We start from the raw sequence: 12497 nt of genomic DNA, 5'->3' as shown, positions 1-12497 counted from the left end.
GGCCCGTAGATCAGTTTTTGAGCCCTGATCTTTCCAAAAAATTTACATGTTCATTGTTTTAATACGAGGAATTCAAATATTAAATTTCAATGAAATCGATTGATTATTTCTCTTTATATAAACAAAAGTGTGTGTTTGGCCCGTAGTAAACGTCTAGTTGTCGATGCGTGATTTCTCCCAAAACATAGGAATTTTCGCGGACGGTCGAGCTGAGCTTAAACATAAAATTTCAAGTAAATCGGTTGAATATTTTCTTCAAAATGTTCAAAAATGTAAAACAGGCCCGCTAAAAAGTGCAGTTCCCGAGGCCTGATATATACCAAAAGTTGATCAATCCGTGCCATGGTGGAAATAAACTTACATGTAAAATTTCATCAGAATCGGTTTAGCCGAACTTGAGATACACGCGTGCACACACAGACCGACAGACCAACAGACCTACAGGTTGCTAAAAATAGTTTATTTACGCTTCCCTACTATGGAGAAGTACGTTCCCACCGAAAACTCGTTATGCAAAATTTGTTGCCATCACATAACCTACCTATTGTTTACACAATACGGTCGGTAAAAATTATTAACAAACAAACCTAAAAAATTTTTTGCTCGACGACTTATAAATGCTTTCAGTTAAAGAAATTTTAGAACAGATGAATGAAAGTAATGTTTGTTGGATTTTTGTCCCTATACCGTTACTTTCCTATTTAAAAAAAACAAATTTCAGAAAATCGAATTTAACAGGCTTAAGGAAAGAATAACATGCAATGCGACGTATTTCTAAATTTTCTAGTCAAAAGAAATTAATAAATTCTTTTTTGAAAGAATTATAATTCTCATACACATGTTCATGTTAATTACTGACGTGTTATTTAACATATTCAAGAGGTATCAAATTATATCTTTAGCTTGATACCAATTTCTGCTAACATGAAAATTGCTGATATAGCGACATTTTTAAACATGAAAAAATTGTAATAGTTTCTTTTTTATAATTCAAGTTAACGCTTTCTACTAACTTTTATGTTGCACGTCTAGGATGTTAAAATTAAAAAAAAAACGCAGCAGAGCGATTTGAAAATTACTAGATTTCTTTTCTCTTTCCTTGAACTTTAAAATATGTTATTATAACTCGATATTACAATGTTGGAAAAAATTTCTTGAAAGTTAAAATATTGCAACCCCGATCATAAGAAATTAATGCAGTTTTTAGTGTGTTGTGTACTGAATCAAAAAGCCGCGCACAACATATTTTTTAATGCAAATTTTTACATTAAAATTTTAAATAAAATTTTAATTATAAATATAAATTCTGAAAATTAAAATTTTATAAATAAAAAATTATATAAGTGCGATTATAATATAATGTCGCTTAAATGAATATATGTAAAATCAACGCGGCATACATTGATTTAGGACGAGCCCCTATCCGTGGATTTAAAAACTGTAATACGTCCCTGGTTGGTATAAGACCATCACATTTTCTGAGACAAGATATAATAGTGATGCAAATAATAATAGTTTCGATTTAGGAAATTTTAGGAGAAATAGATTTCACCTATTTAATAATAATAGGAATAATTCGTATATATCAGGACAATATAATAACTACAGAAGCTATAGCAATACTTTTGGTCAATAAAATAATAATAGAAATAATACCAGTAGTTCAGGTCAATACAACAATAATAGAAATGATACCAATAATTCATGTGAATACAACAAAAATAAAAATAATACTAATAATTCACGTTAATATAATAACAATAAAAACAATACAAATAATTCTGGTCCTTATTATAAAAATAGGAATTATGCGAATAATTTGGGTCAATATCGTCAGAATCATAAAAGGCAGCATGAACCTATAGAGGTAGATAATATTCAGAAAAATTATATTAGGTAGATTGTTCAGTCCAATTATATAGATTTTTTTACAAATTAGCCTCAGACCTCTTGCCTATGATTTAAATTACCATTAACAAACAAAAATTTTTTGCATTGGTTGACACTAGCTCAACATTTTAAATATTCGATGATAAAGTATTATGTTTTAGAGAAGTAAATACATCTCCAATTCATTATTCTACAATATGGCAATAATTCGGATCAATATCGTCAGAATCATAAGGCGGAACGAATCTACGGAGGTAGATAATATTCAGAAAAATTATAATGGGGAGACTGTCAAGCCTAACCATGTAGAGTTTTTTACCTATGATGCAAATTACTATTAACAAAAAAAATTTTTTGAATTGGTTGACACTGGTTCAACATTTTGCATAATCGATGGTACAGTATTAGGTTTTAGGGAAGTCAATATATCTCCAACTAACCGAAGGGTCTCGGGTTCAAACACCGGTCAGGTCACTATAAAAATTATATTCAATATTATATGTTATAACTTAATATACAATAATAATAAATATTATACAAGTAATTTTTCAAATATTCATAATATTCGATACTAAAGACTAAGAAAAAATAAAACAGTAAATATTAATAAACTGAAATATTTAATATGAATAAAAAAAAAAAAAACTACAGTAGGCTAGTCACCTACCTAGCTAACTCTCTATGACTATAGAAACTAGGGCATGATATATATCACGCACTAGCCCTATACTCCTCCTAGGAGCGAAGAAGGAAAAAAAAAACAAAAATTTATCTCCAACACATTATTCTACAATAAATGAAAGGGACTCAATAAATATTGAAGTACGCACTCCAGCAGCAGAAGAATTTGGGTTTCCGTTAAGTGCGCTAACGAGGTAGAAGAAAACTAATTTATCTAATAGAATTTACCAGCTTATTATAGGTAATAACCTATTAACTAATTTAAACGCTGAAATAGACAGAGGGAATAGAAGAGCTGGAAGTTATTACGAATAAATTAAAAATTAAATTACTAAATAATCCGTACTTAGCTGATCAGATATGTACGCTAGAAATAGTTGAAAAAAATATAGTGCATCATCTTAAATTAAATTATTTAAATAAAGAAGAATTTGGGATGTCAAAAAAGTAGTGAGAAAATTTGAATACATATTTTCTAAGAAGGGGTATAGACTCAGTACGGCAGAGGTTCAATACGAAATCATAACGACTACCGAAAAACAAATAAACGCGAAGCTTTATAGATATCCTCCACAACATGAGGAAGAAATCAGAAGATAAATTAAAGAAATGGAATCGTAGGCAATCACTTGAAGAAAAATAACTCAAAGTACTCAGAATAAATAAATTTAGACTTTGCGTGGATTATAGGAAATTTGTCAGGGATTATACAAAAGTTCTTCAGGCCATGACCAAATATTAAATATCAATTAAATAATATAAAAAAAGAGACAAAAATAAACGTTAAGGGCACAAAATATATAGAAACGTTTGAAAATTAGAAAGCTTTAATCCAATCCCAAGCCATCCAGTACTTAGACATCCAAATTTTGAAAAGACATTCACTTTAACAACGGATGTATCAAACTAAACCTAATAGCCACACAGGTATAGGAAATTCAGATATAGAACGAATCCACAATACTTTGGCAGAAAAAATAAGAATTCTAAAATTGACAAATAAAAGCATAACTATAATAAGATTAGTGCAACAGGCAGTTAGAAACTATAAGGATAGGTTTCATTCGACAACGAAAGCAAGTCCAAACGACACACAACATTTTAAAATAGACTTAAATAAAGTAAAACAAGTAAAAACGTTTCAGTCGGTATAAACCGATTAAATTATATCCTGCACCTTTCGTTATTGTATAGCAATTACTCAAACCTGTGAAAGCATTCTATAGAAACTTCACTGCCAAGTTTCATGAATCTAACTTTATAATGTTTCCAAATATTTAAAATTAGCTCTTGGAATTGTATGCCAAGTACCTGAACCTGTCAAGCAATTCCATCAAAACTTCAGAAATATGTCTGACCTATAATTGGACACATGACTGCCAAGTTTCATAAACCTAACTTTATTATTTTTCCGAATAAAAAAATTTGCTTTTGGAGTTGTGTGGCAGCCACCCTAACCGGTGCAGCTATCCTATTATAATTTTGAGAGCATGTGTAGAATATAATTGGACATGTATACAAAATTTTGTATTTATAGCTTTATTAGTTTTTGAAATATTTAAAATGAACTCTTTGAGTTGTATGGCAGCTACCAGAACCTGTTGTCTGAATTAGTCCAATTACAATAGGGTTAGTCCTCGGCACAAAAGAAAAAACTTAAGAAAGTTTGGTGTCGATTGCATTATTCGTTTTTGAGTTATCGTTCGATCGGACGGAAGGACGGACGGACGGACAATCTTATATGAACATATAAAAACTTTTAAATATAATGTGAATAATTCTAAAACTTTAGTTCAAACGTTAAAAAGCATTAAATTACCGATGGATTACATATTAATATTCCCAAGTATTCCCAAGTTTGTTAACCAAAATTATAAAAATACAATGGAAAAGTATTTCAAAATATACGAATTTGACACTAAAATTATTCTTAGAATTAATAGAATTTCTTTTTTATTCGAGCTATTTTAAATATAACGGTAAAGTGTATTAACAGCTAGAAGGAGCAGTGATGGATAACCCGGTTAACTTCATTTGCTAATTTAGTAGTGAACTACTTAAAAGTTGCAACAGTTAAAAAATTTAAATTCAAAATACCTATAATGAATATATATTATGCAGACGATTTATTAATGTCACTATCGAAAGACAAGTTAGACGTAGTAATAGAAACATTTAATGATTTTCACGGTAGAATGCAATTCGCATTGGAATCAGAAAAAGACTGGCATTTTTAGATACATTATTATAAGAAACAATGATGGAATCGCCATGGATTGGTACTTGAAACCGACTGTTTCGGGCAAAATATTAAATTTTCCGTCACAACATCAAGTTCAACAAAAAAGAAATGTGGTAAAACATATGTTAGATAAAATTTATTCATTAAACTCTGAAGAATACACAGAAAAGAACATAAAAAAAATCAAAGAAATATTAAGAAATAATAATTATCCGAAATTTTTCGTATCTCAAATGACAAAGGAATACAAAGACAAGCAGAATAAAAACAAAATACAAGAAACGCATATAAAAATCAAAAATGTTTTTTCAATCAAAAATGTTTTTAAACCATATATGCCAAATAACAAATTCATTTTCTATAACAAAAACCCAGTAAACAAATTTCACACAAAACTAAAAGATACAGAAGATAAAATGACTCAATCGCACTAAACACATAAAAAAAATTACCATTAATGTGAAGCGTGCTATATAGGCCAAACGGAAACAATATCTTAACAAGTAAAAACATTTCAGTCGATGTGAACCGATTGAATTATACCCTGCACCTTTCATTGTTGTATAGCAATTACTCAAACCTGTGAAACCATTCTATAGAAACTTCACGGATATGTCTGACCTATAACTGAACACACAACCACCAAGTTTCATGAATCTGACTTTATTATTTTTCCAAATATTTAAAATTAGCTTTTGGAGTTGTATGACAGGTACCCGAACCTGCCAAGCAATTCCACTAAAACTTCACTAATATATCTGATCTATAATTGGACACACAACTGCCAAGTTCCATGAATCTAACTTTATTACTTTTCCAAATTTTTAAAATAAGCTTTTGGACTTGTATGGGATCCACTCGAACCTGTCAAGCAATTCCACCAAAATTTCAGAAATATCTTTGACCTATAATTGGACACACAACTGCCAAGTTTCATGAATCTGTCTTTATTATTTTTCCAAATATTTAAAATTAGCTTTTGGACTTGTATAGCAGGTACCCGAACCTGCTAAGCAATTCCACTAAAACTTAGCAAATATATCTGATGTATAATTGGACACACGACTGCCAAGTTTCATGGAGTTGTATGGCAGCCACCTGAACCGGTGCAGCTATCTCATTAAAATTTTTAGAGCATATGTAGAATATAATTGGACACGTGTATACAAAATTTTATATTTGTACCTTTATTAGTTATTGAAATAATTAAAATAAACTCTTTGAGACGGACGGACGGACGGACATGTCTAAATCAACGCAGAATACGCTGAGCAAGAATATATATATATATGTCCATACCGCAGATGACTCCTTGAAGTAGTTACAAACTCCATACCAAAGTTAATATAGCCTTCATGAAGTGCAGGGTATAAAAATAGATATATCATAAAATAGATATATTTAAATAAATCAACATAAATATGACTGCAAAATACAAAAAAATAATAAAACAGAAAAAACAGCACTGGCACAACATCATTTTAGTAACCATTTTTTTAACTTCAAGGAAACGCAAATAGTAGACCGAGAGAAAAATCGGTATAAAGAATGTATAAGCGAAATGATACACATAGATTTAAAAAATAAAAACATAAATTACAAAATATATACAAATAACTTATATTCAATTTATAAATCTATGATAATGAAATTTCAAAAATTTAAAACAAACGGTAACCCCAATATCATAAATCAAAACAATAGATCAAAACAACAAACAGCTGATTTGTGATATTTTATTTTTACCGACCGTATTGTGTATAAAATAGGTAGGTTATGTGATGGCAACAACTTTTGGTGTTATTTATTTCATATCGAGTTTTCGGTGGGAATGCACTTCTTCATGGTAGAGAACCCGTCGGTCTGTCGGTCTGTGTGTGCACGCGTGTATCTCAAGTTCGGCTGAACCGATTTGATGAAATTTTATATGTAAGTTTATTTCGACCATAGCACGAATTAATCAACTTTTGGGATATATCAGACTTCGGGAACGGGCCTATTTTATATTTTTGACAATTTTAAAGAAAATATTGAACCGATTTTTTTGAAATTTCATATAGAAGCTTCGCACGACCATCCGCGAAACCTCCTAACTTTTGCAAGAAATCACGCGTCGGCAACTACGGGCTAAATATACATTTTTGCGTATACAAAGAGAAATAATCAACCGATTTCATTGAAAGTTAATATTTAAATTCTTCGTACTAAACAATGAACATATAAATTTTTGGAAAAATCGGAATTTACATTTTTCACCAAATCTACGAAACGAATTGATGGAATTTCTTGAAATTTGATATTTGAGTTCTGGTTGTTACCGAAACTAACTGACTAGCATTTCAGAGAATTCGGATAGCATAAAGCGAAACTCTACTATGTGCCAAATTTACATTTTTCTAGTTATGTTATCTATAACTTTACTAACACCCTAAAAATTGGAAAGAGTACTTAACAGGCATTTTTATAATATTCTGTAACACATTCACTTAACTAGACAATGCAATCGGTGGTGACCACATCAGATTTTTATTTTAAATATAGTTTAAATTTTGTAAAAGTCTAGTTTTATCCATTTACAATTTGTGTCAATTTATTTATTTATATGATAATTGCTAAAACAAAACAGTTGCGATTTTAAAAATTTTATTAAATTTAATGATTGGAGTTTTTGTGGGTGGATCAATTATGTTAATATAGAATTAAAATTTCTTCAATAACTTAATGAAAGTATAAGTATGTATAAGAAATGCATAAAATATTGTAAAAACCATTTTACCATTGTATGCTTTCGCTTTTCTTTTATGATTGAGGCTTAGCTCAAATATAATTCGATTAACACTGTAGTACTGTAATTTAATTATTGTCTAAGTCAAGTCTAATAAGATAATACACTGAGTAGCCTCCGATATTCAGTAGTCCAATGTGTATACTTATTACCTGCATAAGTCTCAAAATAAAAACGCCTTAATTGGGTTCTTAATTTGAACTATATTTTATTCAGAAAAATCACTCATTTTATATTCTAATCTTAACCTACTTTTTAATTAATCACACTAAATTTACTTTTATGTTAATATTAAACGCTGAATTACGTTAAGTAGAAAAATCTACAGATTGAGCAAGTTGGTATAAAAAAAAATATTTTATTAAGCTTTTGATGCAATAATTATGTGAGCGAATGTAATACTTTTCTTTGACCAACATTAACACGGATTTAAAAAAATTAAAATTTAAAATAAGTAATGACGATGATTATTAGTAAATGTTTTCTTATATAATTAATTTTTGTTCTGTTTTCTTACGTATTTAATTTTTATTCTGTCTATTTTGTTGCACTGAACAATCACATCAAATTATTATTTCAGCCCTGATGAAGATTTGAAAATAAATCGAAACGTTGATAAATAAAGTTTGGTCAAACCAATGGTTTGTATTGTAGAACTCTTCCCTTCAACAAGTGAAAATTCTGCTTTTAAATACGGTCTATTTATACCTATCACACTATTAAAATTATTTTCATTCATATACAAAATTATTTCTAGGTTTGCATATATTTAGGATGAACGATTTATGCAGTTTTTGAAATAATGCAAAAATTAATATAAAGAGGCGTTAACATAATGCTCGATTTTAAGGGTTAATTGTGTGAGTTAAGAAAAATAATTATATTTTTTAATGTCACGGAATTTACCGTTAGCTTTTTGTGTTTATAGAAATTTGAAAAAACTTGCGGTTTCGGAAATATAAGGTGTCAAAAATTCAAATTTTACGAATTTCAAGAGGCGATAACTTGAGAGGGGGTAGAGATGGAAAAAAATGTTCTTCTAGCGAAATGAACTATTTGTTAATGTCTAAAATCTCCTTAAATTTCAAGCTTCTACAGGCTGGGGTCTAGAAGAAAAACGAAATAAAAAATTTGGAAAAAAAAGACTTTAGATAACGGTAAATTTGAACGGCCATTTTGTTTTTCTAAAGTTTAACTATAGTATACCATGCTAGGGGAAGCCAGTCGCTGTCTTTCTGCGTTTGTAAAATTTGAAAAATGCTTATGGTTTCATTGCAACAAATAGTTAAAATAGGCCATTTTTAGTGTTTTGGGGGGGTATAACTTCTATAGGGGGGGAGATAGGTAAAAATCTTATTCTACAGAAATAAGTTTCTAGTAAGGATCTATGTACGTACAAAATTTCAGCTTTCTATCTTCAAGGGTGTAGAAGTTTTGTAAACAGACACACGGACAGACGGACGGACGGACGAACGGACAGAGTGAAACTAATAAGCACTTTTTTTCAAAAGTTTTTTGGAAAAGTGCTAAAAATTAAAGAACATTGTTTTAATTGTCCTACACCAGACTATACGAAAATTATAATAAATAAAGTTGGGTCAAACCATTTTTCCCTTCAATAAAAGAAAATACTGTTTTTGAAAAAAATCTACGTATTTTCTTTCATATACGAAACTTTTTCTAGGATTGCATATATTTAGAATGAACAATTTATGCAGTCTTTGAAATAAAGCAAAAATTAATTTAAAAGGGGATTAACATAATGCTCGATTTTAAGGGTTAATTGCGTGAGTTAAAAAAAATAATTATATTTTTTAATGTTATGGATTTTACCGTTAGCTTTTTGCGTTTATAAAAATTTAGAAAAACTAATGGTTCCAGAAATATAAGGCGTCAAAAATTAAAATTTTAAAAATTCCCAGAGGCGACAGCTTGAAGGAGAGTGGAGGTGGAAAAAAATTTTAACGGCCATTCTTTTTTTTTAAAGTTCAAGTATAGCATGTCGCGATAGAAGAAGCAACCCACTGCTTTTCTTCGTTCTTAAAATTTGAAAAATGCTATGGTTCTACTACAGTAAAAAGTTTAAAAATGGCATTTTTAAGGTTTTGGGTGGAGGTATAACTTTTAGAGATGGGAGATGGATAAAAATTATGTTCCACGAAAATCAAGTAAATAAGTACATATAAAATTTCAGGTTTCTATCTTCAAGGGTGTAGAAGTTTTGTAAACAGACACACGGACAGGCGGGCGGACGGAGTGAAACTAATAAGCACTTTTTTTCAAATTTTTTTTTGGAAAAGTGCTAAAGAGAAGTCAGTTTGGCTAAAAATAGATACGTTAGGTTTAAGGTAAAAAATGCTGTAGATCAGAAGGCAATGTGGAGAAATATTAAAAGTTTTGTTCTTAATGAGAAACAAAAGGGATGGGTAAAATAATTTTTGGCGATAATAAAATATCTGAAAATATGCAAATCGCTAATGAATTTACTAAATATTTTGTAAGTAGTATTGAGGAAATAAGTAGTAGCATCCCTTTTGTACACTATAGCAATTCCGTAAATAGGGTAGAAACAATTTTTAAATTTGAAACTATAGTTTAGAAAAATTTAGAATTCTTATTGTGGATATGAACAATAAGACTGAAAGTAAATGTTTTAACTCAAGTATTTTTAAGGATAGCTTTGATAAGACCTATTTTTCTGACTATAATTAACAAATCTTTAGAGAAAGGGATTTAACTGGATATTTGGAAGGAAGCAGTTATTAAACTATTAATAGAAAAAATAAAAAACACAAGAAAATGTTCAGAATTTAGGCCGATAAATAATATTGTTTTGAAGGGTAAAATTTTAGAAAAAATTATACTAAAATTTTACCCTGCAAAAGTTTGTTCTAAAATTTTACCCTCCAAAAGACCGTGATTACCAATGCTAATCTTGCATGTTAATCTGACGATACGTTGTTGTATGTAGAGGTGCTGGGAGGCTTTGCTCTAACTGTGGCGGAGTTACGGTCTTCTAGTCCTCACAAGTTGCTTGAGTTCATCAGGAGGGTGGGTCTCGATCGTGTGTTGAAATAACATTCAACAAATATAACTAAATTTATACTAATAAAAATAACTAAATTTGTGTGAACATAAATTTAGATGGGATTAGTGTTTGGTTAAGAAGCAAAAAACTAAATTTAAATATTTCAAAGTCGAAGGGTATGCTACTAAATTCTGGAGCACAAGTTGATTTGAACAAGTTGATTTCTCCATCTCTATTTTGAATTCCTCATTATGTTTAATGGTTGTCTTAATTACAATAGCACTAAATCCTCTTGAACAGTTACCAAGGAGAGTTGCCCTATAGCATCTATACCCCGGCACATTCAAATCCTTTCCCAAGTGTGTTTCTAACAACAAACATACATCGATATTTTTAGCTCTAAGAAAAACACCCAATTTGTGCTTTCTACTTAGAACGTTATTAGCGTTCCACGTTGATACATTCCCCATAGTAGTTAATCTCATTGAGATTTCGTCAATTCTTTGTAGCTTGTCTTGAATAATTTGCATACTACACCAATGGAATATTTTAAGAATAGTGCAAGTAGCAAGCAAACAAAAACTATAACGGATTGAAATGAGCTGAACTACTTCTTAAAGAGATATACTCTGGTGTAGATCTTAGCAAGTGCGATAAAAAGTAAATAATAATATAAAAAAAGTTGAAGCAGGTTGAACATATAAATTAAATGAGCTTTTAAATTTTTCTGTTGGAATAAAATTTGATTTTTATCTGATGCTTTAGAAGCTTTAAGATTCGGTACTCATCAAGAGGGGATTGTTATCCAAAACAAAATATGGTAGCGTTTTTTGTTTTCCTTTATATGTTTGCTATAAATTTCACTCTTAACAGTCTTAACTTTTCTTTTCAACCATTAAGATTTTCTAAATTAAATATTTTTCTTTTTATTAATTATAAAGATCGTAACATATTTTACTTTAGAGCAGCTTTTTAAAGTTATTCGTTTTCTTTTTATATTTAAGTGGTTTTATATAAATTACAACATATTGTAATATCTTAAATGGGATATACAAGAGGATTGTTTGCACTGACCGTGTTTTTAAAAATGAAAAATGCGATTTGAGTTTAAATTAGCACTATTTATAATAATATTTGGATTAAATAACTGGATAACTAAAGGATTTTTTATGGATTTTTTATCAGAAAGAACATCTTTTTTTAAAGAAAATGAGTAAGTATTTCGAACGTGTTAAAAATTTTTTTAAATATAAGTGTATGTACAAATATAGATTTTTTTAAAATTTACTAAAATCAGAAAAATTTTTATATAAAGTTTTTACGAAAATTTCGGAGAATAAGAACTATTTCGTAACAAACAGAACCGTCCGTAAATTATATTTATCTGAATATTATTCATAACTTTAGTAGATGTGCTAAAAACTAATCAAATTTTAATGTCTGATTAAAGTCGCTTTCTCCAAATTAAAAACAAAAGTAAACAAAAATATTTTAAATGTTAAAAAATTAACACATTAATTTTTACCAAACATCCAAACTCTTATTTTCAGCACTAATGTAATTTAAATAAATAAATTATTGTTTCTGTATATTTGTAGTAGTTTGGAAATTAATCATTGTAAAAGTATATTTTAACATTTCTCATTCTATTTTTAAAACGATATGAAAAATTTTCCAAAATTAAATGTCGAGTATTTTGAAATTTTCTTAGCTGTTTGAATTCTTAATTTGCAATATTTACGTTGTTTTAGGAAAATCACTCCACTAAAAGTTTAATGTGCAGATGTTGTTCAAAGAAGTTTGGTTTTTCCTTTTGGATTAGTAAAATCGAACTAAAATTTTGAAACTCACTTTTTTCGTATAACCAGAAA

The sequence above is a fragment of the Condylostylus longicornis genome, unplaced genomic scaffold, assembly GCF_029603195.1.
Source record: "Condylostylus longicornis isolate FDR11 unplaced genomic scaffold, ASM2960319v2 ptg000095l, whole genome shotgun sequence".
Taxonomy (NCBI): domain Eukaryota; kingdom Metazoa; phylum Arthropoda; class Insecta; order Diptera; family Dolichopodidae; genus Condylostylus; species Condylostylus longicornis.
The sequence above is the reverse complement of the archived record's forward strand: the minus strand, read 5'-3'. Positions refer to the sequence as shown.